Source organism: Lactuca sativa, chromosome 5 (genome assembly GCF_002870075.4).
Source record: "Lactuca sativa cultivar Salinas chromosome 5, Lsat_Salinas_v11, whole genome shotgun sequence".
Classification (NCBI taxonomy): Eukaryota; Viridiplantae; Streptophyta; class Magnoliopsida; order Asterales; family Asteraceae; genus Lactuca; species Lactuca sativa.
The window spans coordinates 275,072,083-275,085,489 of NC_056627.2; positions in this window are offsets into that span (position 1 = coordinate 275,072,083).

A 13,407-nucleotide genomic window follows, 5' to 3' on the forward strand; every position below is an offset into this window, starting at 1 on the left:
CGTCGAGTCCAGTCGCGAACCCGCGACCAAGTCTGCGATCCTACTCGGCGAGTCTAGGCTCCAACTCGCCGAGTCCCCTCTTAAATCACCCCCAAAAACATAATTATATCAATATCTGAAATTCCGGGCTGTTACAGACGTCAAACGAAGAAGTTATGAATTTATAACGAAAGTTTCTGTCCCGGCCTATTAAAAATAATTAATAAAAATAAATTCAAAATTAGCCGACGGAGTCTAAACGAAAGTCGTAGAGCGTGGTCTCACCTTTCCGTGGATATAAAGAACGTCGAAAACGGAGTTCGTATGAAGAAGTTATGAATTTTCGAAGTTTATTAATCATTTAGTAATTAAATTTAAATCAAAATCGGAGGTATTATCCGAAGGCGAGTCACCGGTGTGATCTGGAGTACGCCCCGCGTACGAGGTTACGCTACCGCGTACTCAGCATAGTGTCGACACTTCGGATGACGCATGCAGTGACGATTTCGGAAGCAGTACGCGCTGCGTATTGCAGTACGCCCCGCGTACTCCGAGGCTCCAGCCTCTATAAAAGGGATCCGAAGGCAGCCGAGAGTTTTGTTCATTTTCTCTCTTCTCTCTCCCGTTTTGCATCGATTTGCGTGCCAGAAGTACCCCGAAGCCCCGGTAATATTCCCAAGTCCCGAAGCAAGTCCCGAGATCCCGAAGATCCCGAGAAGTGCGGTTCCCGAGTCGAAGCTCTGCCCGCGAGAAGTTCGATTTTTGTGAAGATCTTCCAGATCTGCTGTGGATTACTACTTCTATAAGCCGTAGTGCTGTCCGATCATCTTCTGATCAAGTGAGTGTGTAGTTATTTTCTTCCAAATACAATAATACGAAGTATTATATATAAAATACGTGCTATGTGTATATATTTGGTTGTGTTATGTGTGAATGAGTATTCACTCTCTTCTATCTTATAGATCTGCTTATTTCTTTATGAGATATGTGTTGTGTGTGTGTGTGCCTCATCTGTTATGTGATATATGTGTTGATTAAAGCATGCTATACAGGTTTTCTTTAAACTATGTATACAAATGTATATTTTTATCTACTAATATGTTGGGTAGAACATGGGTAGACAGTTGGTGTGTAATAAACAGATGAGAGGCCTCGTTGTTGTTTGATTGAGTCATCTAGCGGAGTTTAGATGACGACCACTGGCTATTCTAGACAGTCTTGTGGAAACATTAGCAGGTTCGCCACCTATAGGTGTTAATGAACTTGGGTGTTCATTCGATGTACTCCATCCCCCTCATGGTTGCCTTATTTGACTTATATTGCTGAGGTACCCCTGAAGCATGTGTTGTCGCCCCGATGAAATATTCTTAGACTAGGTCCCTTATGTTAGTTGTTTTAGGGACATTAAAGTGAGAATAACGGGAATGGGTAATTGGGTTATTGTTGGTTGGTGAAAATTAAATATGATATTTATTGTGGGTTGAAAACCCTATATGCTCACCAGGCTCCCAAGCCTGACCCACTCAGTTTTAAATTGTATTACAGGAAGTGGCGGAAGGGCATGAGATGGATGAACCATCAAGTTGTTTTGTTTACAAGTCTGCATATGTTTATATTTGTTATATGACTTGTAATGTATTCGTTTATGCTTATTGGTCTGTATCGGAACATGACACCCCGAGTTTTGATTATAATGAAAATACATTTCTTTTATGAAATGCTTCGGTAAACATTGTTTTATCATGTTTTGTTTTTGGGAACAAATTCCGCAACTCTTTCAAATCAAAAGGATTTACTCTGAAAATATTTAAAAGCATAAATGAAAATCGGTCTTTTCTGGCCGAGATTTTGGGGATGTCACATGTCATCAATGACATGGGCTAGGAATGCATGGCACTTCCTTTGCATATATTTTTGGGCTTGGATGCATGAAATGATACGAAGGTTTGAGCTGAGTTTATCACCATAGATTATGAGGGCTTCGTCGGAGGGCAGATTGAGACAAATGGCTTTTTCATAGAAAAGGATATCAGCATGATTGGGGCTCAACCAATCCATGCCGATGATGACGTCGAAGCTTTTTATGGAAACTTGCATAAGGTCGATTGGGAAGGAATGGTCGTTTAGGGTAAGGGTACAGCCTATGAATATGTCGTTAGTGCTCTCTTTCTTTCCGTTAGCCATTTCAACGGTAAATGTTTCGGTTAAAGGTAGGAGTTTATGCTGGAGTAGATGCTTAAATGTATGACTAACAAAACTTCTCTCCGCACCAGAATCGAAAAGAATGCATGCATAATAGTTGTCGAGCAGGAACGTACCCGTACCAACGGTGGGATCATCAACTGCCTCCTCTTGGCCCATCGCTAGCACTCTCCATATGTTGACAGTTGTTGTTGCCTTGGGGCAATTCCTCTTGAAGTGTCTGATCTCCCCACAACCATAACAGGCTTGACCAACGCCCGCTCCAGGAGCCTGATTGGTTGGTTGGGCTGGTGTCTTGCAAAATCGAGTTGTGTGCCCCTTCTTGCCACAACTATTGCATAACATCTCACGGAACTGCCCATGATGATGAAAGTTGCACTTGTCATACCCCGGGAGGGTACCAGCGTATCTATTGGCAAGTGCTTGAGCTGTAGGAGTAGCGACAGGAGTGGTAGCATCATGAACTGCCACTACATGTTGTTTCTTAGAGGGCTCCTGCGAAGACTGGCCCTTTCGCTTGTTCCAGAACTTTTTCTTCCCACCACTCACCTTTTGTGGTTCGAGAGCGGTTGCCACTTCATCGAGATCAACCTCGTGATCTATCAGGGTCTGCGCCAGGCACTTGGCGTTATCGAATGTGGATGTTTTAGCAGCTAAAACATTCCCCTGAGTTGAGGGTGTCGATCCCCAAATGTATCTCTCTATTTTCTTGCTTTCCGGGGTGACCATCCCCGGACAGAGAAGAGCCAGATCGTAGAATCTAGCTATAACGTCGTAATTTTTACCATAATTTTTTTTCTTTTTAAAACATTTATTTAACAGAATACGTTAGCAGAAGACTTAGTTTTTATTTCAAAACATTTTCAAATCACGACGTTGCCTCCAAAATCAAAATCACGATTCTAACTCATTTAAAATTAAACAAAGCACTTTAAAGTAAAGAATCAAAACGTGTCCAAGAGTGGTATCATTAATAGAAATCTACAACCCATAAGAACCCCTCTCACCAAGGCCAATCTTCTAAACTGTCTGCACCAATCATAAGGCACAAAAGAGAAAAGATACAAGTGTCAGCCCCTGCTGAGTGAGTTCGTAAAGTTGCACATAAAACATATAAACCCCAAATGGGTCAATCATTCATTTTATGACGAAGCATAAAAATAATTTACAATTAAAGATAGCAAAAAAACCCGCATAATATAGTTAATCTATCATATATTTTACCGCATATATGCATAAATGTTCAACAACAATTCTACCACATAACTTATATGATCAACCAAATACCACATAAGCAACCACATAGCATATAAATAATCACCTTTCATATATAAGCAACCTTTTATCAATAACCAACCTTTTATTATATATTCAACCTTTTAATATACAACCAACCTTTGTTATATATTCAACCGTTTAATATACAACCAACATTTGTTATATATTCAACCTTTTAATATGTAACCAACATTTTGTTACTTATTCAACCTTTGATTATATCTATCCAACCGATTGATAGAAAAGTGTCCCTTAGTGCTACCTAACCCAAGAGAAACACCCCGTTCACTACTTGTGTGCACGGCCAGCCAAATGCTCTAAATGGCTTATGACTTCCACCTGAAACACCAACCCCGTGACTCCACTTTCGCTACTCCAACTTTGCAAAGTACAAGTACCTCGCGGTGTCGTTCATGATCGGTACAAACGGTGTCAATTCTACCGATACACCTCCTGATTCCCATGTGATGTTTGCGCTGGCCGCGAACGAAGGACCAACATCACTCCGGCCCACGAACACTGAAGTGTCCGCAAACCATGTGTCACACATTCATCTAGAAAGACCGTCAACTAACAACCGTTGTGGCTATAGCTCTTCCTATTGGTACTCTTTCAACCTAGTAGGCACCCTCAATGATTCGGATAAAGTTTTAGGCAAAGATCATGAACTATCCAAACCATCTATGCATAACTTTGCAATGTCATTTATACATTAAGTAAAGCATGTAATTCATACAATATAAATGTGAATTAAACATGCAATGTATTCATAACCAGCACATCAAAACATAACCATACATCATATTTCAAACAACTTAAGCTAGCATGTTATATACATCAAGTTCATCAAAGTGCAAGCAACATAGCAATTAAGTCATAACATAGCAATAGCACAAAGCATATATTAGCATCATAAATATCATATCATCATCAAGCACATGTAATGACATGGTCATCCTAAAGTAAATCAAATCAGCATCTATGGATGGCACATTTCAATAATGCAACCTTAGTGAGTTAAAACTATGAACTCACATTGATCTTTTCGGCTTTGATATCGCTTCAACATGTAACTTTGTAGGTCCATAATTCAACAAATACCTCAAGTCCATGATTATTGGGCAATCATTTGATTTCCTTCCATTCACTTCATGTCATAGCTCCATTATCGCAAAATCGTGTGTATTTAGTTTAACGACTCAGGTTATAGTTTAATAAGAAAAACCTCATTAATGTAATATATATTATTAAATCCAACAACCCATATACGTATGTAGTTTAGACTTTTGATTACATGTTAATTAATAAGATTCTTATGTTTCACTAGAGTATTGATTAGTAAAAGTATTGGTAACTAAATTATTAGTTTAATAAGCCATCTCTCGAAATGGAACATTAGGTGATATATGTTGTAATAATAATCAATTTACATCGATTACATGAAATATCCTCATCTTAATTCTCTATTTTCTTAACTGACATACAACAATGTTGCATGAATCATATTTACTATAATATAACACTACGTAGATAACCTTTGAATTTAAATAGCTTTTGCAAGAGTATTTACCTCACGATTAGGTAAGATAGCCCACATGAAATGCCTCTACTTGGTATGTACAACTAGTGGAGCATCAGCTAGGAAGCAATCCGCATATCCCAGTTACAGTTCCGTCTAGTTTCTAAGATTTCTCAAAACTGTTTGATTACTCATAGCCGGTAAAGCCACAATTCCACGTACCCTGGAAAGAAACTTGGTTTAAGGATCCTGATAGGATCACCTCCCTGATTTTTTTTTTATCACTAATAAGTCAGGAAAATCTTGCGGATTTTCTTGTTGTGATTCTAGGCCATGCACACGCTCTTCCTTCCTGGTTAGAGCCCTAGGCTCAACGGAACCCTTTTCCACTTGCTGTAAAATTTTCACAGCCGCAACCCTCACTTCTCCCTCGCTCTTTATTCGGTTTTTTTTTTCATAGCTTCTTGTGGTCGATTGGTAAGGGTTGGTCAACAAAGAAAGATGGTAATGGGAGTTGCAGGTAGTCGCCCGGAAAGCTTGAATCCTCGCCCGGGTTCTAATCTTCACAACTTCCAAGAAATTCCTGCAGGGAAAAGAAAAACTCCATAACACTGGCGCTTATTCTCTTTCTCGTTCACTCGCTTCTCTCCATATTTGTCTTTCTCTAGTCGGCGTAGGTATAGCAGCCTCCAAGAGGTTTGAACGATTAATTCCTCCAAATTGAATATGCGTTATTAAAAACTTACAACTTTGGTCCATGAAGTTTAGCCATAGTAATACTTTATACCCAAAAGCACTACGTTCTATATTGTCAAATATGTGACTTTAACCCTTAGACTTTGTTTATACCTTTTATGGGGTTATATTTATGTTAATTATCCCCGCAAATTAATTAGTTAACTTATATGTATTTTAATTACATACTAATTCTTTTAAATGTTAATTAACACCATTTTATTTATTTATTTCATTTTATTATCACAAACATCGAAACCATTTTTACAAGAATAACTATTAAAGTAACGAAAAACTAGCATTGTTAACGGATAGATTTTCGGGTCGACAATTTTCCCCTCCTTAAAATGATTATGTCATCGGAATCAGATACCGATACTAACAACTCAGGGTAACGAACATCCATGCCTTATTCAACCACCTCTGAACTCTACACCCGTCATTTCTTTGGACCTTAATGAGCTTGACACATTTTATCCCCCGTTTCTTGGTATCTCTCTAATTAAAATATCTACTATCACTCCTGTGTTGTACATCAACTAGTCGATTCATTACTTGTCTATCAATAGGACACTCGGCTTTTAACCTGTCTCGATTGTCAGAACAAATAATTCTCATCTAACGAGAGCCTTTCAGTATCACCCTTTGATGGTCTACAGTCGAAACTCCTTGACCACCTCCATAAAAAGATATACACTTACTTCCTTTCGCCCTCCATCACATGACCCAGGGAAAACATGGCACCTCCTTACTAGTCACTTGCTCACCACAAAACACGAATGATAGAAACAAACCCTATATTTCTCTCCTCCAAAGCAGAAACATCATCTTCCCTCGTTGCATGATCACACCCCAAACCAGAATAGGTTGTTGGTACTTGCTTGTTTACATATTAATCTTAGTCAACCTTAGATAATTGATAATCAAACGAATGTATCGTATTTCTTTTAAAAAATTGGGAAACGCTATAAAAGACGAGGAATTGTGGTCAAATAACCCTCACTCAACCAACTTGTGATACTACGACATCATTATCGAATGAACCATCTTAAAAGATGCTTTGGCTTCAGAGCTACACCAGAAATGGGGTCAAACTATAACTCTACATGATGTGGTGTTTATACACTTGTCAACTCATCAAAGAAAAACATTGTCATATTCCCTTTCCCTAGCAAGCTCCACATCGAAGAAACCCTTCGTCTTCATCGAACCCTCAATCGCACTAGTCAAGAATGTCTCACATCACCTTGCTAGGCACTTGATTGCTATCATCATAGGAATTATAGGAACATACTTTAGAATAGAATTTTCTCATCATAGTCCTACTCTCCCTCGACAAGTGGAATACGCACATGCTTTAGCATAGAGAATTTCAGTCCGGTTGGTGGAAAGCCAAACCATACTAACAACAACATCGAATGAATAGATTCCAAAATGAGGAAAATGTTAAGAAAAATGTGGTCATCTGCAAAGATTTCACACACGTCAAACATCTTACTATACAAAGGTTGGATTTCCTACAGCCGCATAACTATCTAACGTCGAAGTCAACAGACTCTAAGGTACATCAAAACGAGCACAAAAGGGAACAATGACCCAAAAAGGTCTACCAAACATACATTCATTCCAACTCTGAGTACTGATCACCAGGTCCTCGGGTTACTTTGTGGCTCCTCCAATCCCAAATATATAGCATGTGCTTATGATAGTACGGGCCCAATACTAACATTCACACACATATATATTTGCTTCTGGAATTACCATGAAGTTATTTGTGTCACTTGTTTAGATAAAAGATCGGTACACATATTTTGCCTCATGGATTCCATAACCCTTGTGAGTAAAAATAAAGACGGGACTCTATACGCTTCGTCTTCTCAAAAGTTTGTCGAGGTACATGTCTACTGATTTCCTGAGAATACAAGCGGTTTTGAAAAGAGAGTATCAGCATTAAGCTGGTGAGTTCATAAACATGTTTTTGTAATGAAAACTTGTCATTGAATTTGTAAAATGTTTGTATGCTTCTCAAGAAAATCCAATACTCCCTCCATCCCAAAATTATAGTCAATCTTTCCTTTTTTGGTTTCTCCCAAAATAATAGTCCACTTCTAAAAATAAATAACATTTTTACCAAAATACCCTCTCATTATTACTTAACCAACCAAGCATTTAATGGAACATTAAATGCAAAGTGAGGACAAAACTGTCATTTTATTGTATAAAGTTAGTGGTAATTAATGTTTCCTTAATCTGTGTTTTTTGTTTGTGGACAATAATTTTAGGACGGGGGGAGTATTTTCTAACATATATGATTATTATTGTGTTCTGTAGTAGAGTATAATGTATTAGTTTGCATTCCTAGTTACCACCAGCTGTATTGTATAACGTTGTTTTGAATGAAAACCCTTCGTATGAAAACCCTAGCTATCACCAGTAATGTATAGAATGTTCTGTTTGAAAACCCTGGTTACTATCAGTCTGTATAGTAGTTTCATTATTTAAAATAAAACTATGAGTTAAAATCCCTTAAATCCTCCAGTTGTATTATGAACTAGTTTTATTAATGAAAATAAAATTAATGAAGAATGAAATCCCGTAAACAATAAGGTTAGTTTATACTATTGTGAGTCGTATAACCATGTTTGATGTGACTAGTGACCTTTACGACATTCTTCAAGTGTCAGATAAATGACATTTCTCACCCCAGGCATGCCTGCCTAACTGTAGCTAGCAGTTCAGGTATGGGATTGTCATTCCTGAATATATTTATTCACAAATCTCGCGCTAGCAGTTCAGGTATGGGATTGTCAGTCCCGAATAGATCTATACATAATTGAAGTGTTGTCTCACAATCATGTATTAACTAGTTTATGTGTGGTTCTGTATGGTTCTTTTGTATTTGAATCGGTGTGTGTACTTTATAGGGTAATAATTATACTTAAATAATTATTTAATGTTTTACTCTTGAAGTCCGAATGCAACAATGTATATCATAAACTAAATCTGTCATTGTTTATATGTTTTGTAATGTATAACTCTGAATTCATAAAACTGTGTATTAAAATCTCAAACTATACCTATTATAGTTTGCATGTATGTTGTGTATTTGGTTCATGTGTTGATCTGAAAACTATGCAATTATGGTTGTACGTTGAAAACGTCCCTTATGCTCAGCATGTTACAAAAGGGATAAAATATCTAAATATTTTATAAAACATGGAAATCTTTTGGTTGTATCAATTGTATAAGTTTTAAACCTGTTGAAATTCTTTTGTATAAGTTCACAAAATCATTTGTGTTTGGCTTGTATTCCCCCCTGAAAACCTTAAAAATAGTAAAAGCATAGGGGTATGAACTCATTGTTGGTCGTGTGATTAGTCAGATAGCGAGACTGGGAGTGGAAACCCTTGGTTGGATGCAAGTGATACTCAACGGGATCTGAGAATCGATCGAGGTGGAAAAGTGAATTTGCGGCCAAGATTCACGATGTGAAGGAGTTTGCGGCCGTGAAGGGTTTCCAGTCGTGAGCTGCCTCTTGAAGGGTTTACGGTCGTGAACAGTGTTCTTGAAGGATTTATGAATCTTTGAAGGGTTTATGGTTGTAAACGGGTTTACGGCCTTTGAAGATTTGAAGGTTTGAAGGGTGTGCGACCGTAAACTAAAGAACAATAATGTTGGATTCGATGAAAAACGTGTTTTACATGCTCCAAAACAACCTCCAAAGATGATTCTTGATGATTTTCGGAAGAAAATAAGGTGTTTTGGTGTTTACGGTTGAGAGGTTAGAGAGAGAATGAGAGAGTTTTCGGCCAGAAAAGTGTAAATGATGGGTAGATGCTCATATTTATAAGGGGTTCAATGGTCGGTGGTGGGGGCCACCTGTTGCTGGCCGTAAACGGGTGTACGGCCGTAAACGAGTTTACGGCCGTGAACATCACTCAGGCCGAAAATTATTGATTTTTCAAAGGAAACTCGGGTTTTTCGCGTGATTTTAGTTCCGACATACATATATATATATATATATATATATATATATATATATAATTTAATTATATAACTAAATGATTTTCCAAACCAAAGGAATTTGACGGAAATTAATAAAAATTCAAATTTTATTAACGGAAATCGGCTAATGGCAACGGAAAAAGGTTCGGGTTGTCACAAAAAATGAGGTTCGTGAATGTCGTGAGCAGTTGCATTCTCAGGAGGAACGTTTAGCATAGCATGAGGTTGCTTTAGCCATGGTTCTAAAACTTATCAATAAGACTGTCGGAGATGATGTTAGTACCTCGAAGGGGATGGAGATACATTTTTAATTATTTCATCATTTATGGTCGTTATGTTTTTTCATCGTTTACAAATATACATTATTGAACCGTACATGGAAACTACAATGACAATGAGTTATGGGAGCATGATTATATTTTAAGCAGCCCCAAAAGGCCCTTGAATGTCGTCCCTAAGAAGCCGTCTCCGATTATTCATCCGTCGGATGTAATAGAGATTTCGTGGTATGAATACAAAACAACGTCGCAACACCTCTTAGGCGTTCTAAACACCAAAAAATTATGTCCATGTGGTATAAGTCGCCATGGATACAAATGAAGAGGAAAAGGTGTTGCACGATAACAACCATCACCGTTTGACAATCTTTTAGAGCCTACCGTACACATTGTTTATAAAGAATGGGATGGATCGTTGTTTTTTGGTCACAATTATTTGACCGATTTTGCTACGCTTGAGTTTTGGACACGGATATATGCAGATAGTCATGGAGGATGGTTGTCATGTGATGTAAGTAACATAATTATTTGCTTATTACATAAGACGCTGCTAATAACAATACTTACTTTACTAACAAAAAAATTAGTTGGCAACACATCATGTTGTGGATCTCATTGTTGCTAGAGCGTAGAGCGAATGATGCTCGATGGACGGTTGTGTCGTCAGCTTTTAACACCGATACATAGGACTGGAGTGACATGGTTGACGAATCCGTTTACCCAACTTGGGCAGAGTGTGATACGCTATAATTTTGTTTGGTTACATTACCTGAGTACTTACATATCAATTTATTATTTCTAACCCTTTTCGTAGCTTTACATCCCAATCAACATACCACAAGCTCATTGGTTTTTGGGTGCTTTCGATTTGAAGACATTCCAAATGACTATATACGATAGCTATTGGAAGGGTGACTATTGTTCAAAAAATGAGGATTGGTTTATAGTTCTGAGAGCACGCATCCACAAACTGCTAGTCGGAGTCAACTATTGGGGTAATGAACCAACTAATTCAATTCCACTTGAGAGCCTCAAGGTGACCCTCAAAAAGGCCCCAAACGTACCACAACATATTGACAATAAAGGGGATTGTGGGGTGTTTTTGTGTTGGTTCCTGGAGGCATTGATCACCGAAAATTTATTTCTATAGAGGGTAAAACCATCGGTCCATGAGCTATGCGTTATAGAAAACGACTAGCATAAATATTTTGGAGTACAAGGACAAAGATAATTTGAACATCGTATATGTAATATGACCAACAACCACATCATTTATTTAGTTTATGTATTTATTAGTTGTTTGTTCATTTTAATTGCATTTTATATTTTATAAAACCAAAAATTATACATTTTTGCAAGACTTATACATTTTATGAAAGCGAAACTTACATGCAAAAAAAGAAAAAATCAAATCTATCCCAGAGAATGTGGTTACTTTACCAAAAAAAATTATTGTCATATTTGTCAAAAAGATCGTTTATAAGGGTTAGATTACTCAATTTCCCATGAAATAAGATATATATTAAATTTGCAATTAAAAAAAGTACATTTTTTGTTATATGTGCTCATTTAATATGCGGTAACTATTTTTAGTTATATGTGGTCATTTAATATGTTTTAAAGGGGTGAAATAGAGCCAGTAGATACCGAAGGGGATGAAATAGACCCAGTACTGGTTGAAAGATACCGAAGGGGGTGAAATAGACCCAATTTAGTTTCAAATTGTTATGTTTTTTAGTATGGGGTATGTTGGGGACTCACTAAGTTTTGTGCTTACGGTTTATGTTTAAAATGTTTTCATGTACTATTGGTTTCAAAAGGAAGGGTCTGACTTGATCACACTACATCGCGTGGAGATTTATTATGCATTGACTATTTATGACTTTACTCTGATGTTTTGAGAATACCTTAATTATGATCGTCTTTTGGGATAATTAATTAATGGTTTTGACTTATTTAAAATCAAATTTTTACTTGGTATTTTTGGGATGTTATATATTATGTAAATTTGTAAAGTCGATTAATTCCCTAAATGGTGTGTATCAATTATATTTGCTTAAGCGTTTCATTTTATCTGGGTATATTGGCTCTCTTTCTATTTTAACAGAGTAAAGCATGATGATGGAATTAATTACTACATACACAAATTCGATCCCTGTCAATTTGATTTCAGAAAGTGAATGAAATAACATGGATGATGCCCTCAAACTATCTGATGAAATGTCATAGAGGCACCCTCTCCTTTTGGTGTGTGATAATGCATGGCTTAACACTACAAGAATCAAAGTTGGATTTCTAGAAAATGTTCCAAGAAAACAGCCAAGGGCAAAGTGTTGCAATAAAACATAGGTCAAATGAACTCTTATATCTATTAGATATCATATATAGAAATTGAATGAAATAATCAATGAATTTTCATACTCTCTTTTCTACTTTCCTTTTTATTTATTATAGGCTATTTTGTTTATTTCTATTACATCATTTAAATATCATTATTTTCTTAGGCATTGTACTTTATAAAATTTACAATGAAGAATGATATAGAAGCAGTTAAGTAACTTTTGAAATTTTATATTTGCATATGTCAAAGAATTGTTGAAGGTTGGGAGTAACAACATGTCCAATAGTAATTCAATTTTGAATTCCAGTCGGGATGGTGTTTGGAAAGTCATTTGTTAAAGGGTAAATGAGGAAATTATACTAATACATGTGTATTTTTGCAATTCATCAGATATGTTCAATAATTAAACTCTTAATCCTTTCAGTTGTAGGTTTTGGTGTTTTTTAATTGAAGGTGCATTAAAAAGAGTTTGAATGGTAGGATGAGGCTCCTAAATTGGTTCTTGGGTTTTGTAGGTGCATTTAATTTATTAGTTGTTCTCCATTTTATTCTGATGTTGATGATGTTGATAATATGATGAGGCTCCTAAACCCCTTTCACTGTAATATAGTTGCTTATCACAAATTGTTTGATAATGACCATTAATAACTAAAAAAATATTAGTATACTACAAGTACTAAAATTGTAACTTTTACTTATCCTTTAATAAAGGTTTATAAATTTCAAAAATAGTCTTCTTTTTTAAAGTTTATTATAATTTTGACTAAACTGTAAATTGGTTCTTGTGGTTAGCAAAAAAATGTGGATAGAGTCCAAAAAGTTTCCAACTTGTACCATTGGTCCAATTTCGGATCTCTTTGGTGATTTTGGTCCCTATCGTTGGCATTTTTTTAAGGTTTTGGTCCACACCCAACCTAAAATGACTAATACACCCTTAAACAGATGTTTTATAATTTCTTTTATTTAATTACGTATTCTTTTAATTAAAAAGAAAGCAAAAAGAAAATCACCCCTACCCAACCCCTTATCCCACTCTCTCACTCTTAGATAAGCCAAATCTTCATCTTTTC